This window comes from Leopardus geoffroyi, chromosome A2 (genome assembly GCF_018350155.1).
Source record: "Leopardus geoffroyi isolate Oge1 chromosome A2, O.geoffroyi_Oge1_pat1.0, whole genome shotgun sequence".
NCBI classification, from domain to species: domain Eukaryota; kingdom Metazoa; phylum Chordata; class Mammalia; order Carnivora; family Felidae; genus Leopardus; species Leopardus geoffroyi.
The window spans coordinates 136,708,382-136,721,575 of record NC_059331.1 but is presented as its reverse complement, the minus strand read 5'-3'; the positions used below and the strand labels follow the sequence as shown (position 1 = coordinate 136,721,575).

The following is a 13,194-nucleotide window of genomic DNA, read 5'->3' as shown; positions in this document are numbered from 1 at the left end:
TTGAAAAGTTCTCATTATTTTTATATCTAAGCTATATTACTCTCCCACCACCCTCCCCCCACCTTTTTTTCAGAGCATGGATCTAGATTTTTAGAGCTGGAAAGAAATTTAGTAATTTCCAAGTCCATGGTTCTCATCTTATGGATAAGGAAATTGTCCCAAAGAAGCTCAGTGACTCTCTCGGGTTACATAGCAAGGCTTACAGAGCGCTTTCTAGATTCTAGACCAGTAACTTGACAATAATTAGTAATAAGTTGTTTTACTCGCAAGACAAGATTTGAGTCTGTACGTATAAATGATCAGCATATATCCATAAATATGTCATTGTCTGCCTTTGTATGTAGACTTTTTTAAAAATCAGAAGGAACAGATATCCAAGAGTACTCAAAGGCAGTCTGACATTTTTGAGATATCAATACCACTGGGAAGGCTAGGAAAAACAAATAGGATGTTGTGTTAGGCAGAAAAAAACCCCACTCTACCCCAAAGATGTCCACCTCCTAATTTCTGGAACATGTGATAATGTTACCTTGTATGACAAAAGAGTCTTTTCAGATGTGAGTAAGGTTAAGGACCTTGAGATGAGGAGAATATCCTGGATTATCCAGGTGGGCCCACTCTAATCACTTGAGTCCTTAAAAGTGGAAGATGGAGGGAAGGGAGTGGATCTGAGAGATGTATGCAAGGACTGGTTCCACTGCTCATGGTTTTGAAGTTGGAGAAAGGGGGCCATGAACCACGGAATATGGTCATCTTTAGCTGGGCACAGCCCTTAGTTTACAACCAACAGGAAAATAGGGACCTTGGTCCCACAAAGGCAAGAAACTGAAATCTGCCAGCAGGCCTAGTGGGAAGGAAATGGATTCTCCCTCAGAGCCTCCAGCAGGGAACACATTCTGCCAACACCTTGATTCAGTCCAGTCAGACATCTCCATACCAGACTTCTGACCTATAGGTCTGTGAGATGATAGTTCTGTTGTTTAAGTCACTAAGTTTGTGATAATTGTTATATCAGCAATAGAAACTAAGGGAGATATGCAGTGTCTTAGTTTATTATCTTCCTGGATTTTGACTAAACAAAGTTATTAGGAAAAATCAGCTGTACTACACCTTAGAGATTTAGAGCATATTTGATTTTGGAGCACTTATAAACAACTTAGGTACTGTTGTTCATGGCCATCTTTCTCTGTCGTACGAAGTCCTTTTAAATTCTAAACTTCTCCCCAGAATTTCCTCCATAGTGGAATTAAGTAAAACATGGGTTTCTTCAACCCAAATTACTATTTACTCATGTGCGTATTTCTGATTCATCATACTGTCATTATCATAAGGTGGAGGGCGAGGAGTGGTACATACTCAACCTTTACTTCTCGATCAGGCAGTCACAGTCTTCTCAGCTTTCCATCTCTCCTGTGAACATGTTCCATGGTTTTAGTTTCTTTGGGTTTTGTCTTGCCCAAAGTCATTTTGTTAGTAAATCACAGAGCCAGTTTTGGAACCTAGGCAGTCAAGCTCCACTGTACTACACTGCAGTTTTAATGTTGTCTAAAGGAAATGCCCAATAGAATGAAGAAATAGGATATAAACAAAAGGTCATTTAAGGTTAATGGCCCAGATGTGGGCACTTGTGACTCTTCCTTCAAATTTCTGGTTAGGACACTTAAAAAAAATTATTCAACAGTAAGTTCCTCTGCTGCATTAATTATATATATTTTTCTATATTCATCTGTTTCTATTCAATTCATCTGTGTTATTACTATTAAACTTTTCTAACAGTGGCTGGCAAACTATAGCTCTCAGACCAAATATTTTTGTTAATGAAGTTTTATGGAACAGCCACACCTACTGATTTATATGTCTGTGGCTGTTCTTCAGGGACAATGGCAAAGTTGAGTGGTTGTGAAAGAGACCATATAGCCCACAGAGCCCTAAAATATTTGCTGTCTGTCTCTTTTGCAGAAAGTTTGCAGATCTCTGTTCTCTAATGTCAACAAATGAGATTTTTAAAGTTTTTATGTCAATATTACCAAATTGTCCTTTTACAAAATTCGCACACTTCCCAGCAGGAATATGAGATGATTCATCATCCTACCCAGTCTTAGGTATCACCATGATGCCCATTTTGACCAACTTTAAGATATGGTTCCTCCATTTTTTCTGAATTTAATAATTTGTACCATGAATAACAAGAAACAAACAAAACTCAGGTTAGACTTCAGAGGTATGTGTGCATTTTTTCTTCCATTTCTCCCTTCCTTCCTATTGTTAGAGTTTCAGGCCAGAATTGTAAAACATTTTCCAAGTCATTACCCCGTGTGATGACAAAGCATGTAATGGGATTTTTCATGCATAAGAAATAGAAAATAATAGAAAATAAAGAATGACCTTTATTTTTATTTTAACATATGTATTAGAAACTGAATTAAAAACCACACACACATCATAATACAGTGGATTAAAGGAAATTATCAGCAGAGAGTTTTTTTTTTTTTTTTTTTGGAAACAAAAAGTGGTAATTCAAATTAAACACAACTCTGCATTAGGGATATTAATCTTTGTGATTTTGTTTTGTTTTGTTTTGTTTTTTCGCTATTCAACATCAGAAGGTGTTAGATAGAGCTCAGTATATCAGGTACTTTTTTTTTTTCCTGGTCTTTGATTCAACAAGAGAGCCTGAGTCTCTGCTTATAACCACCTCACACTTTGAATTGGGACCTACAGAGAATGCACTCTTGAGATCACATCAGTTGCAGCAGGAGCAAGTTCATAAAGGAGCTATACCATTGATGCTACTGGTAGCATCAGCTTCCGTCTGTAATGTTTGGCAGTGGTGTCAGGATTCTAACTGACCCAGCTTTGCTGTGTCCTTAGGACATGCTGCAAGGCTATGGAATTTCCGACTCTTTCTCCAGCCTGTCTCACAATTATGTTGCTACTGAATATCCTTTAATAACCCTTTGCTGCTTAAACCAGCTTATGTTCATTTCTGGTTTCAAGCTGACAAGAATTCTGACTGTTGAAATGTTCTGGAAGTGTAGTGTTAGCAGTGAGCTACCGAGACCTTCAAACATTCTTTTGCTTATTTCTACCTTTCTTTTAAGGTTATTTACTTATTTATTTATTTTACTAATCTTTACACCCAACATGGGGCTCGAACCCATGACCCCAAGATTAAGAGTCACATACTCCACCAACTGAGCCAGCCAGGTGCCCCTTTTCTACATTTTTTTAAACTAAAAAAATTTAAAACCTGTTTATAGGAGCTTACTTTAAAACTCTAAATTTTTGTATCATAAGTTTATTAATTACAAACAATGTTATTTCTGCCACATGGTATTTTGTGTTTATGCTTTAAATATATTTTCTTATAAACTTTTTAAGTTTATTTTGAGAGAGACAGAGAGGGTGGGGGAGGGGCAGAGAGAGAATCCTAAGCAGGCTCCATACTGTCAGCACAGAGCCTGATGTGGGGCTTGAACCCACAAAACGTGAGATCATGACCTGAGCCAAAACCAAGAATCGGTCGCTCAACCAACTGAGCCACCCAGTGCCCCTAAATATATTTTCATTAAAACCTTGGTGCTGCAGGTTTGACTTGTAAGTTTACAGCAAAGCCCATTACCAGACCCATCAGCTGACTTTCTTTTCAATTTAAATAAATATGTTACCATGAATTCTGTGAGAACTGAACATCCCTGCAGTATGGATATGTTGTGGATCTAAAGTCCTGGTCACTCCACCTGGGCCAATTTTATGTCCTTCTAGCTCAATTTCTGGATACATAGGTATATAATAATCATTTTCCAGTTCTCTCAAAACTATTTCAGTGTGCTCCAGTCACTTTCAGTTGTTGATATGTGCATTTCTGTGTTTGAGGGCTTTTTCTGGAACCCTGTCTGTATGGTGGTAGGTTGGAAATGCTAAGAACTTAGCAACCCCAGGAACCAGTCTTCAGTCCATGACTGACAAAGTGGGTTTCTAATACCTCAGCCCCTTCACCAAGTTGGGATAATTCAGTTGGTATATCTCCTGTCATTCAATACAGTAGCCGGATTAACAGCGCACCTTTCATTGGCTGCCTTCCTTTCCTTGTAATGCTTTTCTATCCCCTTATTGGGGATAGAAGTAGTTTATTCCCTAAATAAACTACTTGCACTTGAATTCATGCCTCAGGGTCTGCATTTGGGAGAACCCAAACTGAAATCATGAATACTTCTTCCTTTCAAAGGGGTCTATATCTTCCTTGAGCTTGAGAATAGCTGTAGCCTAACCATAGTGCTTGTCATCATCTGATTCCACCTGATCGTCTTTTAGATGATGCAAAGGACAGGATGGTCTTCTATGCAGGCATCTTTAAATATCCCTAGGTAAACAATCACTACTGTCGTCAAAGTTGGTCTGAAGTGGGAAGTTTACTCAAAAATGAAATATCTGTGTATGGTACCTTAACTCGGTAGCTGCATTGAAACCTCAGGCTCAGTGCTGTATTAAGAAATGAGTGCAGATGGGGTGCCTGGGTGGCTCATTCGGTTAAGCGTCCAACTTAAGTTCAGGTCATGCTCTTGTGGTTCACAAGTTCAAGTCCCATGTTGGGCTCTGTGCTGACAGCTTGGAGCCTGGAGCCTGCTTCATATTCTGTGTCTCCCTCTCTCTCTGCCCCTCCCCCACTCGTGGTATGTGTGTCTCTGTCTCTCTCAAAACGTTAAAAACATTAAAAAACATAAAAACATTAAAAATTAAAAAAGAAATAAGTGCAGTAATTACTCAATTATCTGACAATGGCTTAGGAAAAATTTATGGTATTAGACTCTTGACTCTTGATGAAGGGATATCCTTCATCAAGCCTGAAATGGAAAAAGAAAAAAAAAAAAAAAGAGGCAGAGAGTGAGTCCACAGTTCAGAGCTGCTCTCTCGCTCATTCCTTCTTTGGGGAGAGTGATATTCCCAAAGCCTGGATATGCCGCCTGATTGCCAGTGACTAGTCTCTGTCCTAATCTCATGTATACCTTTTACTTCTTTTGCTTACTGGTTCAAAGGCAAACCAAAGTGAAAGTACTATTGAAGAGAGCCCAGGTGGCCAGTCGGTTGAGCATCCAACTCTTGATTTTGGCTCAGGTCATGGTCACAGGGTCAGAAGATTGAGTCCCTTGTCAGGCTCCATGCTGAGCAAGGAGCCTGCTTAAGATTCTCTCTCTCTCTGCCCCTTTCTCTCTCTCTCTCTCTCTCTCTCTCATAAATAAAAAAATAAAATAAAAATAAGATAGTAAAAAAACAAAAACAGTGAAAGCACCATTAAGTGAATCCGAGTGGCCATTCTGACCCATCCCCAAACTCTGGCCAGCGTGCAGTCTGGCCATAGGTAGAGTGCTACCAGTAAGCCTGGGTATCTCCCAAACATTGGGCTCTTCAGGTAAACATTTGACAAATCTAAGCTCACCTTCCTCTTCAACACCACAGTGAACAGTTATGACATTGAGAAGCCTGAGCCAAACTTGCAGTTTGGTGATTTAGGTGGTAGAGATGAAGGTTTGAGCCACCTGTGCCTCTTTCCTGAAATAACTGGGTGTGAGATGTTGAGTTTGCAAAAGGCTTCTCAGGTTTTTGTTGGGATGGTGACAGTGATGAGACTGGCCTTGTTATATTCCCCCTCTGAGTCCTGGGATCTCTTTACAGACCTTTCCGTTTAGAAGAATGTCTTAGGATAGAGTCTCCACAAGCACAACTTGAAGGAAGGATTTATTTATATGTCAATGGTTTACTAAGGAAGTGTTCCTAAGAGGAATCCGTAAGGAAGCGAGGAAAGCAGGAGAAGAAGCAGACCCAAGCACAGGTACATTTGCAGGCTAGTTCTCACCAAAGATGGTTTGAGTCTGGCTCACTGGAAAATGTTGATGTGTGAGTTGGCACTGTGCAGTTTTATCCTCATCCGAGGCAAGGGACCTGGGCTTCTCCAACTCCCTGTCTGGTCCTTAGGAAGGGCTGCCTTGAGTGGGGGCAGCAGACTTATAGCTCACTGTAAGTGAAGGCAAAACCCAACTAGCCTAAGGGTAGGCAGTATTCTGGAAAAGAGTACAGGTCCTGACCTCTGGAATAAATGGTTTTGAAGCCAGGAGAGAGGTGCCCAAGTAAGTATAAAAGCAATCCAGGTCAAATCCCTAAAGCTCCCACAGAAGAGCAAGGGAACTTTATTCATAGGACTCCTTATTAAGTCACATTTCATTGGTCAAAATGTGATGCATGTGCCTCCCTGAACCAATCAGTGTGGTTAGGTGCAGGATACTCTGCTGAACTTAACCAACCTGGGGATGGGATATATGCTCAAACCACATGGCTGCTTTGTACTGGGATGGGTGAGTTCTGTGATAGAAAATGTTTGGACAAAAGGAGAAATGAATCCTGAGGAAGCAGCCAACAAATATCCACTTTTCCCTAAGAGCTATTTGAAGCTAATGCAACAAAGCTCCAAAGCTCTAAGCAGCTCATAAATTCAGTTATATCAAGTTGAATCATATTCCCTATATATAATACCTATAGTATCTAAAATGTTACTAAACATTTTTTTTCCTTTTGCATTTGCTTGAAGTTTTTAATATAACCATGAACCTAAGTTTGTAAATAAAGATTTAAACATAAGCATTTGCAATTGCTGTCCCTTTAGTGAGAAGTCCTAAAAATCTGATGGCTCAGAATACATTTGTTTTTTCTAGGGACCCCTGGCCACAAAATTTCTGGACAGAAAGCATAACATAGGGCTTCTGCTAACTCAGGACAGAGACGTTTTTCTGAGGCTTTTCTTTCTGTGTTGTCTGCACATAATCAGCTCCCCTATACATTTTCAAATAGCCTCTGAAGATATACAGGTTGTATCTTTCCCATAATTCCTTATTCTTTAGTTTTCCTTAATAATTACTTTCAAACATTTCCATGCTTACGGTGATACACACATTGAGAATGAGCTGTGCAAAATAAACATTTTGTTGTAGGTCCAAAAGAACTAGACTTTTTTATGTCTGAGAAAATATTTCAAAACTTACCACCTACACAGCAATAAATCATTTAATGATAACCCTTTAAGTGTACCATTAGAACTCGTCTAGAATTTCATGAAAGACCTGCCAGGTTATTTCCATGGCAATTGGTCTAATTTTAGAGATATTATCCTAAGGAGCATTCCATGTTGTTAAAAAAAAAAAAAAATCAAATGAGTAAGTTTGAAGATCTGATTGGCATTATTCGATGATTCCTGAATCAGGCGCATCCCATCTAGCGAACAGAAGAGAGCTCTGAGTTGTATGAAATGGTTAAGTTTTTACAGGCAGGAGGGTAGGACCAGAAAGGCAAAAGAATGGATTATTTCAGGTGGTTACCTTCCCTTAGGGTCTCATCAGGGAGATTACTTCACTAGTGCTGACCAGGAAATTCCAGACCATTAAAATTCCACTTCTGGAAGAGGCTGTAACTATAGGTAGGTTACATATTAAGTTGTGGGGCGTAGCAAGTTGGGCTTGTTGTTTCACTTTGGGCTTGTTGTTTCTTTTTAACAATGTAAACAATTCATATTTACTACAATTTTTTGAAAACAAAATTTTTTTTTTTTTAATGTTGAGCTAGCATTCATATCAGGGTCTGCTGAATGAGAGCAGTGCTGATGTTATGCGTGGGCTATATTAGACCTTACATAAGGTACAAAACTATGTCATATTTTAACAGCTGTGACAGTAAGTGGGGGTATATATAGATGTACTAGTGAAGCAAATTATTGAAGAATATTATTTTTTATTCTTTTATTACTGGTTACTTTTACTTATGTTGAGTAAAGCTTGGGTTGCTAATTAGTGGTAGTAATATAAAATATCTTTTACAAATAAATTTAGGTAACAACATGAGTTTATTTGAAAAAAAATAAAATAATGAAGTTATTTATATGTCTTTAGATGTTATCATATATATATTATATATATACATTTATATATAATATATATATATTATATATATATAATATATATATATAGGTATGTTCTCACCTGTAATAACAATCATTGAAGGTGGTATAAGTATGACTGAAATTTAAGGAATGTGGACTTTGCCCTTCAGTATATGCTAATGGCCTTGTAAATGCAAATGAAAGGTTATCTTCTATATGGAGGTGATCCTAGACTCCTCAGAGAACTCTGAAAGTTTAAACAATAACAAGTGTAGTGCATTCAGTGCAAAGAAGAGCAGAATCAGTTTATAGATATGTATCTGCTCCTCGGCAGAAAGGTATCAACATCGTAAGGAATGGATAAGCACCTTAGAAGCAGGATGTTTAGAAGTAAAGGTACAGGAAAAGGAAATTTGCCAGAGCTGACTTCACCTAGAGAAAGAATGTTCTATGAGGCTGATGTAAGAAGCCACTTGACAAGGATATTGCTATTGTCACATGGAAGCTAGATTTCATGACCCATTCCAGTAATCTAAGTCCTTGTTCAGGCTGATATATCTAGACTGCTTAGCAGTTACACTGCTTATAAGTAAGGGAAGTGGCTCAAACAGCGTTCTATGATGAGCTTTGTTAGTATGGATCAGCTTCTTGAGAAGCTAATTATATTCCCATTGATGAGATTAAGTTTCTAAATCTGAAAGGTTCAAGGCCAACCTTGAACAGGACTGGGTGATTGCATGAACATGCGCCCTCACTTTGTGAGGATCTGGGTGAGCTCCACATCTGGAAAATCCCTACATCTCAAGGCTTACCTGTTTTTAACTTTTTCACTTCTGCTCTTGATGTTATTTGTCATTCGAACCAAGTTCTTAATGTTATTTTATACCATATTAACATATGAGATAATTTGCAGATATTCTCTTAAGGAAAAAAGATTTATTTCTGTTTCTCATTTTTGAAAATGTAAGGACTCAATGTTTTGCAAAAAATGTTGAGTTATTTGAGTATCCACCTGCCTGAAATTGAAGCATCAGACACATTAAATATTTCTCATTCAAACTGCCGTATATCTTTCTCTTTCTTCATTGCCAACTCTTTTGAATGAGCCATTTGCTCTCACTGCCTCCACTTGTTTAGTGCCAAGTTTCCTCTCTCCACCCCCCACCATCTGGTTCCCACCTCCATTATTCTGCTGAAACTCTGCAAGATTTCTGACTGATAGAGCTGCTTAATCCTCATGTCACTTGACTTCTCTGCAGAGTTGGATGGTCTGTTTTATTTTATGCTTTGAAACATACCTCCTTTCCTTTCTGATGTCCAAGACCTACTGTCTCCTCTTAATTTTCCCCCTGACAGCGTATACTCCTTTTCTTCTTTTGGTGTGTTTCACTGTAAGCTTTTTTTGAAAAAGAAATAATACCTGGCAAATGAAGCTCATCTTTTTCCTATTCTCCTCCTCCACTCTATTCTCCTATTCTGAAGTTGTATTATCATTAATATGCTTTCCTACATTAGTGTGTCCACATACAGTATGTGTTAACTTTATGTTTTAAACTTTCACATACACAGAATCATAGCATCCTTTGTAGCTTGCTTTCACTGAACATTATTTGAGATTTACCTGCTTTGATATATCTAGATCAGTTAATTCACTTTAATTTCTCTGTGATCTTTTGTGTATGAATTAATGACAGTTTTAACGACCCTTTAAACACAGACTTTTAAAATTAAGACTTTATTGTTCAGGGCAGTTTTAGGTTCACAGCAAAATTGAGGGGAATGTGCAGAGATTTCCCATATACCCTTTATTCCTACACTTCCATAACCTCCCTCCTATCAACATCCCCCCCAGAGTGTACATTTGTTACAATTGATAAACCAACACTGACACATCGTAATCAACCAAATCCCATAGTTTACATTACTATTCACTTTTGGTGTTGTATGTTCTGTGAGTTTAGACAGTTGTATATTGACATGTATCTACCGTACAGTATCATGTAGAATAGTTTCACTGCCCTAAAAATACTCTGTGTTCTGTCTATTCATCCCTTCCTCCCCGACCAACCCCTGTCAACCCAGTACTGACCTTTTCATTGTCTCCATAGTTTTGTCTTTGCCAGAATGTTATATAGTTGGAATCATACAGAATGTAGCCTTTTCAGATTGGCTTCTTTCACTTAGTAATATACATCTAAGGTTCCTCCATGTCTTTGTTGGTTTAATATCTCATTCTGATTTAGTGCTGAATAATACTCCCATTTCTGGAGTGTGCTAGAATTTGTTTATCCATTCACCTACTGAAGGACATCTAGCTTCCAACTTTTGACAGTTAAAAATAAAGCTGCTGCTGGGGTGCCTGGGTGGCTCAGTCGGTTGGGCGTCCGACTTCGGCTCAGGTCATGATCTCGTGGTCCGTGAGTTTGAGTCCCGCATCGGGCTCTGGGCTGACAGCTCAGAGCCTAGAGCCTGTTTCGGATTCTGTGTCTCCCTCTCTCTCTGACCCTCCCCTGCTCATGCTCTGTCTTTCTCTGTCTCAAAAATAAATAAATGTTAAAAAAAAAATAAAAAAAAAATAAAGCTGCTGTAAATATCTGTGTGCAAATTTTTGTGTGGACATAAGTTTTCAACTGCTGAATTCAAACTTCTAAGAGACTTGGTATTGTTTTACATATTTTTAAGTGATTTCATCTATTCCCATTGTACCAGCTACCAGTTATAGACCAATGACTTCCATGACTCCATGAGCCTCAGAGATCATTTTGGGGATAATTTCAGCAAGCTCCATGTGTATATTTCTTGTAGGTATTCAACTTGTCCAAAAATGACCATTGTTACTATTCCTGAAAGCTTTTACTTCTCTCATCCTTTTTCTCCTACCACAGTTGAGAAAACCAGTACTCTCCCAGTCACCAAAAATAGAAAACGTGCAGTCATTTTTTAAACCTATTTCTGTCATGTTTTTTCTCATTGTTTATCTAATCCTGACTCTTTACACAATATGTCTCCTTTTTTTTTTTTCTTTTCTGTATCTACCTCCATTGGCTTAGACCAAGCCTTTATTACTCTTACTGCACTAATACAATTTCCTTCCAAATATTTCCCATGCATCTAATTTCCCCCATTCTTATTTATCCTTCATCATGCTGCCAGAGTTATCTTTCTAAAAAGAAGCTGGTATATTTTTCTGGAAAGGGATAGTAAATATTTTAGTCATTGTGGGTTATATGGTCTCTGTGTCAACTATTAATCCTACCATTGTAGCATACTAGTCACAAATAGGAATACATAAATGACTACTCCAATAAAACTTACAGAAGCAGTCAATAAGCTAGATTTGGCCCAGGGCTGTAGTCTGCTGACCTCTATCCTACAACATAACTTGGATCATGCATCTCCCCACCAAAACCTTTCCATTTCCTACAGAACATAATATTCACTATCCTTCTGAATCTGGCATTACTAACTTAACCACTTATGATCAGTTGCCTCAAACTCTGAAGTTTCCAGCTATATTCTGATATGTTCCTTGGTATCCTGATCTCATGGCAATGGGAAAAATGGTTCGGAGGCAGTAGGCCTGGGGATTTGGTTATGGGAGGATGAGAATGCTTCTGTCTGACAGTTCTGTATTCTCAATAAATTATGGGCAAGGATACCTGCTAAGAGATAAAGGTGGAAGAGGGAGAGTAGAAGATAAATGAAAGAGAATCCAGATCAATATGACCATCCTGGGGAACAGAAAAATAAAATTATTAGAGAAATCTAGCAAGATTTCTGGGTCATAGTCAAGATTCAAACTGTAGCCTGAGATTACGAATTTAAAGTGAAACTAGTTACATGATTATGTAATCTGTGGTCACTAACATTTCTGTGCAAACAAGGAGAAAGTCTGAAGCCACAAGAGTTCATACATGGATTAGGGTTTTGTAGGGTGAGCTCAGTTGACGGAAAGAAGGAACTAAGAGTTGGAAGTATTTACAAAGGGTCATTATGTTGATAATGGAATCTGTGCTAAACCAGATGGGAAGTGATGACAGGAGGGGGCTGATGGATAATAAAAAAGGGGGGATGAGAGGATCAGACGTCCCCACATCATTGAAGAACTGTGTAATTGTATGGAAGTACTTGTGCCCACTGAATACATAGGAAGCTGCCCTAGGAAAGTTCAGTGTTTGGATAAGAACGTTTTGAAAAGGTTTGTATTTTTTAAGAGATGTAAAGATCCAGGGTATGACTGCATAAAGTGAGTGACTGAAGTGGAAAAGAAAAATGTCAGTGGAATATAGAAATCAGGAACCTGAGAAGTTGGAGCTTTTTGATGGGTCCCCCCCACTTATGTATTGAAATCACCAAATATAAGGAAAGGAAACCAAAATTGGAACATTGCCAGGAACCAAAGGCTGGTGAAAAATGAGGTGTGACTAGGAGATTGAGAAGAGTGTAAGAAGGTATAGGAAACAGTGATACATCCAAATGACAGCATTAAAAGAACAGTGATTCTTGCAGGAGGAAAAGGGTGACATCATTTGGAAGTAGCAAGGGGGAGGAAGAAATACACCTGCCTCAATCAACTCCATATAGTCAGCTTCTGGCCCTGATGTTTGCTCAGGACCTAGGTGGGTTTCAAGTAAGGCAAGGAGGTGAAGGGAACACATATTTGAAGAAAAGGAACGGCTGCTTCAGATTGGGGTCGAAGGAGACACTGGAAGAATTTGTTTGGTAAGAGAGGGAAGTGGAGAGGATATACAGCTTGTGGGTTAAGAATTTTTGAGAAAGAATAACTTAGGCTGAGACTCCTGCTAATTAGTGAAGCATGATGGCATTAGTCCTGAGAGGTTCACCTTGTAATACTCTTGATAGTGTGTTGGCTCAGGACTAGTGGTTATTCTCAGTAACTGAAAGTTCTAGATTCATCTGCTACAATTAGCTCACTTAGCTTGGGCAAGGCTCTAAACCATTCAAAACCGCAGTTTTCCCTCTATGCAGTGAGGAGTTGGTCTAAATAATCTCTTGAACTTCAGGTATTTAATTAATTTATTTGGGTCGGGGGAGACGGGAGAGGGAACACGCAAGGGAGGGAGAGAGAGAGAGAGAGAGAGAGAGAGAGAGGGAAAATCCCAAGCAAGCAGGCTCCATGCTCTGTGTGTGTGTTTGTTTTGTTTGTTTTTTTTTTTTTTTGCATTTATTTATTTTTGAGAGACAGAGAGAGACAGTGTGAGCAGGGGAGGGGCAGAGAGAGAGGGAGACACAGAATCAGAAGCAGGCTG

At 38.7% G+C, this 13,194-nt stretch overlaps 1 long non-coding RNA gene across 1 annotated transcript in view; it reads left to right on the top strand.

Moving 5' to 3' along the window:
* The first annotated feature begins 110 nt into the window (after window positions 1-110).
* LOC123606756 overlaps window positions 111-13,194 on the top strand; it is a 92,095-nt gene continuing 79,011 nt past the window's right edge. The window contains exon 1 of the long non-coding RNA XR_006716487.1: window positions 111-5,830. This is a non-coding gene — a long non-coding RNA (uncharacterized LOC123606756). The remainder of the gene's footprint in view (window positions 5,831-13,194) is intronic.